Source organism: Oncorhynchus mykiss, chromosome 25 (genome assembly GCF_013265735.2).
Source record: "Oncorhynchus mykiss isolate Arlee chromosome 25, USDA_OmykA_1.1, whole genome shotgun sequence".
Taxonomy (NCBI): domain Eukaryota; kingdom Metazoa; phylum Chordata; class Actinopteri; order Salmoniformes; family Salmonidae; genus Oncorhynchus; species Oncorhynchus mykiss.
Genome location: NC_048589.1, coordinates 15,086,559 through 15,098,903, shown reverse-complemented (window position 1 = coordinate 15,098,903; position 12,345 = coordinate 15,086,559). Strand labels below are relative to the sequence as shown.

At 45.3% G+C, this 12,345-nt stretch overlaps 1 protein-coding gene across 4 annotated transcripts in view; it reads left to right on the top strand.

The window, feature by feature from the left end:
• Positions 1-282: 282 nt before the first annotated feature.
• Positions 283-12,345, top strand: part of LOC110505403 (T-lymphoma invasion and metastasis-inducing protein 2) — a 103,404-nt gene continuing 91,341 nt past the window's right edge. For 3 of the 4 annotated variants that reach the window (XM_036962805.1, XM_036962808.1, XM_036962804.1), the window contains exon 1: positions 289-577. The gene's annotated coding sequence lies outside the window, so the exon portion shown is untranslated. Of the gene's footprint in view, positions 578-12,345 lie in introns of all 4 variants that reach the window. The other variant, XM_036962806.1, reaches the window with a different exon arrangement.

The following is a 12,345-nucleotide window of genomic DNA, read 5'->3' as shown; positions in this document are numbered from 1 at the left end:
TGTCTTATCTATCTTCTTTGTCGTGAACAAAACATGTTTCCTTTTGGCGTGCTTATCTGTTGATCACACAAATGTTTCGTGACAGACAAGACACAGCTGTAAAAAGGACATGGAAAATATGTTCAGGCTGAAGTCTGCTGGATTCTGATCTATAGAACGCTGTAAAGTAGCCTTTATTACTACGACAAGTACTTTCAGTTTAAAAAAAAAACTAAAACATTCAAACGAGACCATGAATAAAAGTAGAGATGCATGCGTTTCCATGTAATTGTGCATTTGCTCCATGACTTCGCTTGGTAGTCGAGTCAAGTCTGGTGTCCGTCAGCTAGAGGCGTGGTGAAGTCCCTCCACATCTGGGAGGAGTCCACTATCTCGGCGTTGGCAGTGACTCGTAACCTAGAGAACACTGCGTTGGAAAGCATGGGACCACGGTGGGTGAGACCCGGAGACAGCGCTGGTGTTATCAGACAAATTACATAGACCACTAAGTGTAGCCATTGTTTATGAGTTTACGCAAAATACGGAACACTATTCAACGGGAGTTAAGAACAGTCTTCTCTGACAATATTGTAAACCGGTAAGTTGATCAACGAACTTATTTTGCTATTGTAAAAGAAGCGACTTCTTTCATTTAGGCAAGCGTGCGCGTCTCCACATCGTCCACAGTAAACACACTATAGGCTAGTATTTCGTTGAATTGCGTTTCTTTGAGTTGCATTATTAATAAATGAATTTTTGAAAATATTTCTGTGAACTTTTATGGAAACCAAAGTACTGTCATTGTACTTGTGCCCATTATAGCTGTTGCAGCAGTACCCAAACAATAAAGCGTTATACTTACTTGTGCATTAGCTACCAGCTGTAGACAAGCTGCTCACCAAGTGAAACTGAAAGGGACTATTTTAAACGTAATGTGGTGGTGATCTCTCTCACAAGATTGCGTAGATGTGTGGGCAAGTGTCCTTCCTCAGTGTACTTTCCTCTTGACCCCTTTGGTCGCTCTCATTGAACTAAACGTTGAATCACTGGTGATGTGTCTGAGTCTCTATATTTGCTTTCTTCCCATTCATCATTTGGCTTGTGTGGTTTAGAATGCATAATTTGAGTCACTTAAGGGTCTATACCAAATTATTCCTAGATGGATATATATATATATATATATTTTTTTTTTTCCTATGACAATCTTCAATGTGTTTTTAAAATATATATTTTTTTATAGCAGTGGTGGCAAAGTTAGCCGGGGACATAGTTAATCAAATGTTATTGGTAACATACACATATTTAGCAGATGTTATTGCGGCTGTAGCGAAACACACTAACTGCATTGAAAGAATGGCAGTCTCTGACCAAACATTTTAGAGGCCATCATCCTGGCCCGCAGAGACATTTATTTTTTTAAAGCTAATTTCCTGCAAATTTGTTGTTGTTGCTATGGACAGAGATACCCTTTTAGCATTTTAAAGCTAGTTTCTGCAGTTGTATACATTTTGTCATGGGGCTGATAGGAAAATTGCAGTTTTAAAGCTAATTTCTTGCAATTCTACACATTTTGACATGGGGCTGAGAGAAAATTTGCTACAGTGCCTTTGGAAATTATTCAGACCCATTGACATTTTGTTAGGTTACAGCCTTATTCTGAAATGTATGAGTTTTTTCCCCTTCATCAATCTCCACAATACCCCATAATGACAAAGCAAAAACAGGTTTAGAAATGTATGCAAATTTATAAAAAAATAAAAAATAAAGTAAATATTACATTTGCATAATTATTCAGACCCTTTACTCAGTACTTTGTTGAAGCACCTTTGGCAGCGATTACAGCTTTGTCTTCTTGGTTATGACACTACAAGCTTGGCACACCTGTATTTGGGGAGTTTCTCCCATTCTTCTCTGTAGATCCTCTCAGGCTCTGTCAAATTGGATGGGGAGTGTTGCTGCACAGCAATTTTCAGGTCTCTCCAGAGATGTTCGATCCAGAGAAGTTCAATTCAGGATTCTGACTGGGCAACTCAAGTACATTTGAGACTTGTCCTGAAGTTACTACTACGGTGTCTTGGCTGTGTGCTTAGGGTCATTGTCCTGGAGCAGGTTTTCATCAAGGATCTCTCTCTACTTTGCTCCGTTCATCTTTCCCTCGATCCTGACTACTCCCAGTCCCTGCCGCTGAAAAATATCCCCAGAGCATGATGCTGCCACCACCATGCTTCACTGTAAGGATGGTGCCAGGTTTCCTCCAGACGTGACACTTCGCATTCAGGCCAAAGAGCTCAATCTTGGTTTCAACAGAGAATAGAATCTTTAGGTGCCATTTGGGTAACTGCAAGTGGGCTGTCATGTGCCTTTTACTGAGGAGTAGCTTCCGCCTGGCCACTCAACCATAAAAGCCTGATTGGTGGAGTGGTGCAGGGATGGTTGTCCTTCTGGAAGGTTCTCCCATCTCCACAGAGGAACTCTAGAGCTCTGTCAGTGACCATTGGGTTCTTGGTCACCTCCCTGACGGCCCGGCCCGTCTCCCCCGATTACTCAGTTTGGCCGGGTGGGCCAGCTCTAGGAAGAGTCTTGGTGGTTCCAAACGTCTTCTATCTAAGAATGGAGACCACTGTGTTCTTGGGGACCTTCAATGCTGCAAAAATGATTTGCTACCCTTCCCAAGATCTGTGCCTCTACACAATCCTGTCTCGGAGCTCTACGGATAATTCCTTCGACCTCATGGCTTGGTTTTTACTCTGACATGCACTGTCAACTGTGGGGCCTTAATGTAGACAGGTGGGCTTCTTTCCAAATCATGTCCAATCAATTTAATTTACTACAGGTGGACTCCAATGAAGTTGTAGAAACAGGAAGACCAATGGAAACAGGATGCTCTGGAGCTCAATTTTGAGTCTCATAGCAAAGGGTCTGAATACCTAATGTAAATAAGATATTTAATTCTAATAACCTGTTTTCGCTTTGTCATTATGGGGTATTGTGTGTAGATAGCTCAGGAAATGTTCTTATTTAATGCATTTTAGAATAAGGCTGTAACGTAACAAAATGTGGAAAAGGTCACAGGGTCTGAATACTTTCTGAAGATGCTGTAATTTCCTGCAATTCTACACATTTTGCCATGGCTTTATGCTGTGTTCTTATGCTGTGTTCTTATGTGACTAACATTATAACACAATCCTGCTGCTGCTAAGTGGATGCTTTGCTGTAGGCCTTCATAATGATCAAATGCCACCTGAGGAGCCCATAGTCAGTTCTATCTACAAAAAAAAAACACACTCACTGCATTGAAATAATTAGGCTCCGTGCAATGGCGTTCTCAGTGCTTGCCTTGGGCAGGAGCTCACAAAAGTTTGGACACACCTACTCATTCCAGGTTTTTTCTTTATTTTTTGCTATTTTCTTTGTTGTAGAATAATTGTGAAGACATAAAAACTATGAAATAACACATGGAATCATGTAGTAACCAAACAAAGTGTTTAACAAATTAAATTATATTTGAGTTTCTTCAAAGTAGACGCCCGTTGCCTTTGACAGCTTTGCACTCTCTTGGCATTCTCTCAACCAGCTTCATGAGTTACTCAGCAGTCAGCTGGAATGCATTTCAAATAACAGGTGTTGCTTGTTAAATGTTAATTTGTGGAATTTCTTTCCTTAATGCGTTTTGAGCTAATCGGTTGTGTTGTGACAAGGTAGGGGTGGTATACAGAAGATAGCCCTATTTTGTAAAAGACCAAGTCCATATTATGACAAGAACAGCTAAAATAACTACTGTTAGTGCTGATACCTCGATTTTTCTAAGGCTTGAGTTTCTGCACCTCTTAAAGTATATTATCTCAGAAGTTATGTGGTGCTCCTGCACCTCACTAAAAACGGTACCGCCACCCACGATGAGTACCGGCACCGATTTAAATCCAAGTCAAGCACGGGGCATTCTGCTATGCATAACAAAGCCCCAATAGATCAGTGAAACTGCATCAACCTGTGACTATGAAAGGCCTGGGGATGTTCAACACGTAGCTGGCATTAGTCTGAGAGGGTGTTTATTGTTTCCTTTTTTGTTTCGCTGATTTATGTGGCCAGAAATGAGCCCAGCGTGACCGTAAACTTCAGTGGGCCTGCCTGCTCCCTTCCTCTGTGAGTTGTTTGGGTTGATTTTAAGGCGTCGGCATGCTTCAGTTCGGCTGGTGAGTAGCCGGACTCGGCTAGGAGAATCGAACAAGTGTGCTCGTATACACTCTTTTAAAAGACTTACGCTTGGAAAAACAAGAAAAAAGCGGTAATAGTAATTTTGCAGAGGAGGTCTTAGTCGTGCAAGTTTACATATATCTAAGATGTCTGGTGCAGTATTTCTCAATGAATGAAACTTTCATTATTAATCCCAATCACAGACAAAGGTGCGAAGACTTCAGCTACCGACGTCGGCTTGGCTTTTCGTGTGTGCCCGGACAGCCGAAGAAACCCTTACCGAAGTCCAAAACGACACAAAATGTCCTCATAATATTTGCACAAACTCTCCCAAACCATTTCGGCTGGGAAGCCTGTGGATGCCTTTACCCTCTGTCTTTGATGTTGGGGAACTGGGATGGTGGCTGTCGCCCTGTCGAGGTGCTCCGGGGCCACAGAGAGGCAACAAAAGGGCCCCTGGAATCCTGTAGTGCAGGGCTGTCGAGAGCAAACACACCCAGGGAGCAGAAAACAGGGACTGGAGGATAGACCAGGCATGCCTTTTGGCGCAGTGGGCTCTCTGTCATGGCAACCCAGCAACCTGGTGTCCGTTTGACTGTCACACACCCTCAGTGCTACATGCTGCTGCCTAGAGAATGGGTTTCATTAAACCACAGCCTAATGTTTTACTGGGAGACTGCTTATTACTGGTGTTTGTCTGTCTGAAGTCTCCTGTGGAGTTATGAGTCCTTGTGGCGCATTCCATACAGGATTTTACCTCAGTGTTTTACCCAAAAGGCTCAGACTTTTCTGTTTCCCTCTACATGGGCTGGCACCCGTGTCTCAGTGAGCCATGGCTCCTGCAGATCTGCTTTCTCTTGGGGCCCAAGCCAAGCCACTGGTACGTTGTGATTATGCAGATGTTTCTGCTCTTCACAAGTCCACATTGTCAGCCCTATCAATGGAAACACAATTGCAAGAAAAAAAATTGTGCCCGAACAGCTGCAAGAACCCCTTGCCGAAGTCCAAAACGAACAAAAAACGTCACAAAATGTTGTCATAATATAACAAGCTGTTTTTCCAAATAGTTTTGTCTGGGAAGCACGCGGACGCCGTAACACTGGTGTTAGTTGAGAAGCCGCATTGGTACTGTATACCACGGTAGAGAACTCACCTGGCTGGCACTGAACATTTGCTCATTGAGTTTGCACCCTCACTCACACAAAGATGCATTTAAGTTCAACTACAGAAGGGACCTCGATGCTTATTTAGAAGTTGTGAAGCTTGCGTTAATGTCTGTCCAAGGAACATTGTCCAGAAATGGAGTGCAGTTCACTGTTATCCAAGAATGTTTCTTGATTGTATACTCGAAGGGCTTTATATTTCAGCAGACAACTCTACTCTACTCCCCTTCCTGACGTTCTTTACACAGCACATGCTCATTCACATAATTGTTGTTATTGTCATGAGGGGCCAACTCTTTCAGAGGGCTTTAACACCACTGTAGGGTTAGAGACAAAACCACAAAGACCCAGGCATGCAGATCATCTTTTTTTTACAGCAGAGAAATGTGTGACCACAAGGAACATTGCATTCTATTTGTACTGCCCAAATAGGGTCTGCAGTCAGAATTGATATGGACAGAGTTCCTTGATTTTCTTTATGGAAACATACCAAACCATATGATTGTGTTATTTTCGCGCTCTTGATGTGACCTTTCAAGAATGGGATGTGTTCCCCTCGCATCTGCCCCTACCATTTTTGTTACAAAGTAAAGGTGGATTTACATTAGTAAAATATGTCTAGTGAGATCTATCTCTCTTCAACATCAGTTACACTTTTCTGTTTATTTTATTATTATTATTTTTACTATTTTTTTTACCCGCCTTTCTCCCCAATTTCGTGGTATCCAATTGTTTTAGTAGCTACTATCTTGTCTCATCGCTACAACTCCCGTACGGGCTCGGGAGAGACGAAGGTCGAAAGCCATGCATCCTCCGAAACACAACCCAACCAAGCCGCACCGCTTCTTAACACAGCGCGCATCCAACCCGGAAGCCAGCCGCACCAATGTGTCGGAGGATACATCGTGCACCTGCCCACCTTGGTTAGCGTGCACTGCGCCGGGCCCGCCACAGGAGTCGCTGGTGCGCGATGAGACAAGGATATCCCTACCGGCCAAACCCTCCCTAACCCGGACGACGCTAGGCCAATTGTGCGTCGCCCCACAGACATCCCGGTCGTGGCCGGCTGCAACAGAGCCTGGGCACGAACCCAGAGTCTCTGATGGCACAGCTAGCACTGCGATGCAGTGCCCTAGACCACTGCCCCACCCGGGAGGCCCTACTTTTCTGTTTATACTAGCCTTGACTGTGGTGTGAGCAAATCCACATTCCTGCTTCATGTGTGTGCAGTTATTAGCATATCGTAAATACACTATATTCAAAGGTATGTGGACACCTCTTCAAATGACTATTTCAGTCACACCTGCTGCTGACCACTGTATAAAATCGAGCACACAGCCATGCAATCTGCAGAATGACAGATTTGGACCTTGTCAGCTCGGGGATTTGAACTTGCAACTCTAACCACTAGGCTACCCTGCCGCACCATTACAAACATTGGCGGTAGAATGGCTTTACTGAAGAGCTCCATGACTGTCAACGTGGCACCGTCATAGGATGCCACCTTTCCAACAAGTCAGTTAGTCAAATTTTGGCCCTGCTAGACCAGCCTCAGTCAAATGTAAGTGCTGTTATTGTGAAGTGAAAACACCTAAGAGCAACAACGGCTCAGCCGCGAAGTGGTAAGCCACACAAACTCACAGAACAGGAGTGCTGAAGTGTGTAGCATGTAAAAAATAATCTGTCCTCGGTTGGAACACTCACTATTGACTTCCAAAGGCCTCTGGAAGCAACGTCAGCACAAGAACTGTTCGTCGGGAGCTTCATGAAATGGGTTTCCATGGCCGAGCAGCCGCACACAAGCCTAAGATGCGCAATGCCAAGCGATGGCTGGAGGGGTGTAAAGCTCGCCGCCATTGGACTCTGGAGTAGTGGAAACACGGTCTCTTGAGTGATTCATCACTTTTCACCATCTGGCAGTCTGACGGATGAATCTGTGTTTGGCGGATGCCAGGAGAACGCTGCCTGCCCCTATGCATAGTGCCAAGTGTAAACTCCATATTAATGCCCATGATTTTGGAATGAGATGTTTGACGAGGAGGTGTCCACATTCTTTTGGCCATGTGGTGTTTCTTAGTATATAGACAAACACAAGAATAGCAATTCAAATTATACAGTAGCTTCTCATCTAAACCATACTGCACATCATGTTGCACACGTGATTAATGCAACGATTCACGAATGTGTGGATATTTTCCGGAGTAGTGTGCGAGACATCTCTTAAAGAGAGATTTGAGTCTAGCTATGTATTTTTACACTACACAAGTATCTCTCCTGGACCTAGTCGTGTAGTTCAAAGAGGCTCTAAAGTGTTGTTGTAATGTTACCCTCTCGCTGGGTGGCACATATGGTCTCGAGGCATCTGCAACTCATCGCTCAAGTTAATTCACTTAATCAGTGTTGACACATTATGGAACAATAAGATAATTAAAACAAGCATTTTACTCAAGTTATTTCCTAATACACAGTGTGCTCATGTTTGTGTAATCTGTTAGACTGAACCTATTTAGCCAAAGGGAAAGGAGCTATGGACTTCCAACAGTTTGTGTTTTAGGTCCATGTCAAGCTAGACATCTTGATGCATGGTTGTTCTCCTCCCCATAAGCCATTTGGAAGGCTGTGTGCTGCGACGGCCCATCGTTAATTCTGAAGTGCTAGCAACTCTCAGAGAAGCACAAATGTTTCATGTCTTCCCTCTGCACATTTCTCTCCATATAAGGGTGTTTGGCTGGGACTTATCAGGCGTTGGTAATATCTGTGCTTATTGTCACGTTCCACACGGCCTTTTACTGTCTGTAGGTAGAGGCACTGTTAGGGGAACCACAGAAGCTCCCTCTCTCTCTCTGCTGTACATCCTGACTCTGACACAATGGAAAACAACCCTGTTTTTCTGCTCCACTATTGTTGATGGTCTATTCAAGGCCATTTCAACTGTTACACGATTGGACCACTGTACTGACTTACTTGAGCTGCTTGGCTACCATGGAAAAGCATAATGGCATGTGTATTTCAGTTTTTTGCCCCTGTGGCTGGAATTGTATTTGGCCTTTGAGGCAATGGGAGAAGAGTGATGTGCATGTAGTTTGGGCAGCTGTGTGTGGAGTAGAGCTATTAAAAGCAGGTGAGTTCAGGCCGGTGTCAACAGTGTCCTGGCAGGGACTTCACCACCGGCCTGGCTACCATACTGACAGGCAAATGGCTGGCACGACCACCACTTCCTGTCCCGTTGGCTCCCTCCCATCGCGAAAAGGACACAGGACACCAAACCATAGTTTGCCATTGGCTCACTCATAGGGGCGGATGTCCGGACCCAGATTTAAGCCAACTTCTGGCCTGAAAAGCCCTTTCAAATCAAGTCTCTCTTGTAAGATTTCGATCTTCAATTTAAGATTTAAAAGTGCTTTTCACTCGAGGGTTAGGCTTAATATCCGTCTGTGAAATGGCCCTGTTGTTTCCTAAAATCACTTCTGTGAAAGGCCTTGCGCGCCAGATGCCCTGGGACTAGGGTTCTATTCATTTCATTTTGTTCATTGGTCAGACCGTTGAGACATGACTACAATGAAAGATTTCCCCAAGTATGTCTGTAGCAATCTGTCCCAGTATTTGATCCTCTACTACACAAGCTTATTGTTGGTTAGCGGGACTGATGTCCAGCTGAATAGCCCATGGCTTATTCATGTCCAGGTTGACACCCCTAAATGGCTACAGATTGAAGCCTTTGAGGAGATTTTAATGTGTTCGTTCAAATTGAAGTGGGCTTCTTGCGTGGGGAAACGAAGATCGAATGAAGTAGAGGGTTTTAAGCGACGTGCCAAGTGAGCTCGCAAGGTTAAGCCTCATGGTGCAGAAGATGGACGGTTCCCGAGTCTTGTCACGGAGTGGAGATTTTCCGTGTCGGGTCCTAAGCTCATCGAAGCTCAGGATTACTTCAATACCTGCCTGTCCTCTATCCTGCAGCAGGACTCTTTACATTTACAGAGGATCACAAATGCTCATCTATGTGCCCTCCCATCCATTACCTGTCATAATGTGGTAGATCACCTGAAACCTCAATCCCAAGCCAAGGCTATAGACTTCAGCTATGAAGTGGCAGCTAACATAACAGCAGTGTGTGAGATAAGGTGTAATTTTTGGTAAAAGCCCTACCTCCCAAGCTGCAGTTCTGGCTGAGCCCCTGTGTTGTCAGCTCCACATGGTATCAGTGATGTAGGGTTATTGTACTGAGGGCCACAGGTAACAGCCAGGGGTGTAATACAGATAATGAGCAGCACAGACACTAACACAGGTGTGATACCCGCTGCATGCATATACTTGTCATTGCCAGGTCCATGTTTGTGTGTCTTTTGTGTGTTTAGGTTTGAATGTGTGTGTGTGTGTGTGTGTGTGTGTGTCAGGGAATATCTAAACATATGAACACTAGTCCAGACGGGAGGAAGAAAGGCAGTTGGTAGTTGCCATAGTGCACCCCCATCCCTGTTTCCTCACCTACTTTACCAGTCAAGCACAACAATGGTAATTGTGATTGAGCTAGCCGAACCCTCCAGTAGCCACCAGGCCCCAGTGACCATATTGGAAGAGTAAACACAGCACAGCTGGGACGCTATTGGCTGAAGGGCTCCGTTAGGCGCTATGTATTGTCCAGTATTGTTCTATGTAATGGATGCGGATGATGCAGTCTCTACCTACCTGATGACCGATCTCCACCGACTCACCCTGTCTTGTCTCCACCATCAGGGCTGAGAGCAGCCGACACCTCCAGTAACAAAACAGACCACAGTAAACTGTCACGTGTAAAGGCTACTGATGTGGGTTGATGATAAACACTTTCGTCAGTCACCTACCACGCAGAACAGCCTGCGCGAGTCTCCGGCTCAAGGGTTCTGGCTTTTTTTTGGAGAAATTAAGAGCTGTGGAGACTGGCTGAGAGCTTGGCTGCAGCAGCACTTGTGTGGAATGTGAGATGCATTTTCAGCCTCATCAACGCCGCTCTCACTCTCTCACATTAGCAGCTTAGTTTGATGCAGGAGTGAGAGCTCCTTCCACCCCGTCTCAGACTTTGTCATTCATTTGGCATCAGACCAATGTAAACAGCGAAGGCCTTGATTGCTCTCGGTCATCAGCAACCCTGAAATCCAAACACTGAATTAGCTCAATTAGAATTGAATGAAGAAGCAAAATGTATCAAAGTCATGTTTCCTGGAGAGATACTGTCTTTATGCCTGGTTTGGCCTGAAGCTCAGCCGCTGCAGGGGAGCCTGTTTGGCATCGGAGGAGCTTCAGGTACAATGATTGCGTAGATGGCTGGTTTAGATTTGCTTTGGCTTACAAACGCAACGTCCTGTTAGAAATGTCGAGAGGCATTCATGGGAAATGGGAGCTGTTAATGTGTGTTTGTGTGGGTGTGTCTGTCTGTGCCCTCCAGATGTCACGAGACTCGCCCCATCCTCTGTTTCTCAACGCAGTCCACCCAGGCCAGAACACCCCAGCATGCACTGTCTGTGCCAAGGCCCAAGGCTGGCCTTTTCTAGAATCGTTACATAAGACGGTTTGACTCTATATCACTGTTCCCTGGCTAGCAGGACATAGCGGGTTGGCTCATGGTCTCTATACATCCATACCAGCCTGATCGACCCACCCTGCTCAACCCTCGGCTGGGTTTATTTTCTCAGCAGTTACAGGTGCGAAGGGGGAACATTTAGTTAGTTCCTCTCCAGGAATGAATGAGTCCGTACCAGCTGAGCTGAGACAGGACAAGGTGGTCTGGTGGAGTGGAGACAGATGTTTTGTTTCTCCTCTTGATTACGTTCGTAGTGCTACTGTGTGACACAGAATATGTTTCAGTCTGCACTCTGCAATGCACACAGTTCTCCTGCTCATAGTGTTCCACTTCATTTCAGCCACCGCAGGGATTGTTCTCATGTAATTGATGGCTCTTGTATCTCAAGTGATTTGTGTTCCAGATCAACAGAGATGGGAAGGGTGCTACCTTTAAACAGAATCCACGGGGTGAATCTCGTCATCGTCGGTCTCGTCACCCCCTTCTGTTGGTGTCCAGCAGTGGAGGGTCATGCTGACCCAGGGTGTTAGGCCTACCTTGATTGTGACTGACCCAGCCGTTGGTGCAATATTAATGAATCTCTCAAATGATGTTATCGCGGACAGCCAAGCGCTTCCATTTTCTAAAATGGCATATTTTAACATTTTAGTTGTCTAGCCAGAGAGGGTTCACTGCCGGGTCACTATTTAAGAAGGCTCTGCTTTGTACCCTTTTCATTTAAATATGAGGCCTGTGATGATCACTGAACCGTCCTTCCCATAACAGTACAGTATGTAACAGTACATAACAGGTGTGTGTGTGTGTGGTGTATAGTAGCACAGTGCAGTATATGACGGGCTATTCCTGTCTGTCGACATTCAGCTGTCATTTGAGACGGTGGCTCTTAATCTCTAGCCACTCAATCCGAAAGTTGTTAAAGGTATGAGAGCAAAGAAAGAGACCGCCTCCTTTATGGACTGTCCTCCACTCCTTGGTCCAGCCACTGTCCCTTTAAGAGCAGAATGCTCGCCTCTCTCTGAGAAGCTCCTTTATGGACTGTCCTCCACTCCTCGGTCCAGCCACTGTCCCTTTAAGAGCAGAATGCTCGCCTCTCTCTGAGCTTGCAGTTAGTTGGAAGTGTCCATGCATTTGTGATGTAATACCCCTCTCTCTGCCCAGGCCTGACACTCTGCTACCCTTTAGGATTAGTGGCTGCGGGTCATCTCTCACAGTCCCTCGTGGTTTGGTCCACACTCAACAGGCCCTTTGTTGGCAGCTCCAGATGGGCCGGCCTGGACGGGGGGAATGTGCGAGGGCACAGTGCCTTCAGTTTAGCCTGGCTCTCTTGGGGAAAGGAAGGATTGAGTCACAGGCGAATGATTTGTTTTTTTCTTTTTGCATATCCTGTGTGCAGTTAAGCAACTGCTGGCCATTGGACCATGTGTGTTTTTTCTTCTGGTGAGAGAAACCCTC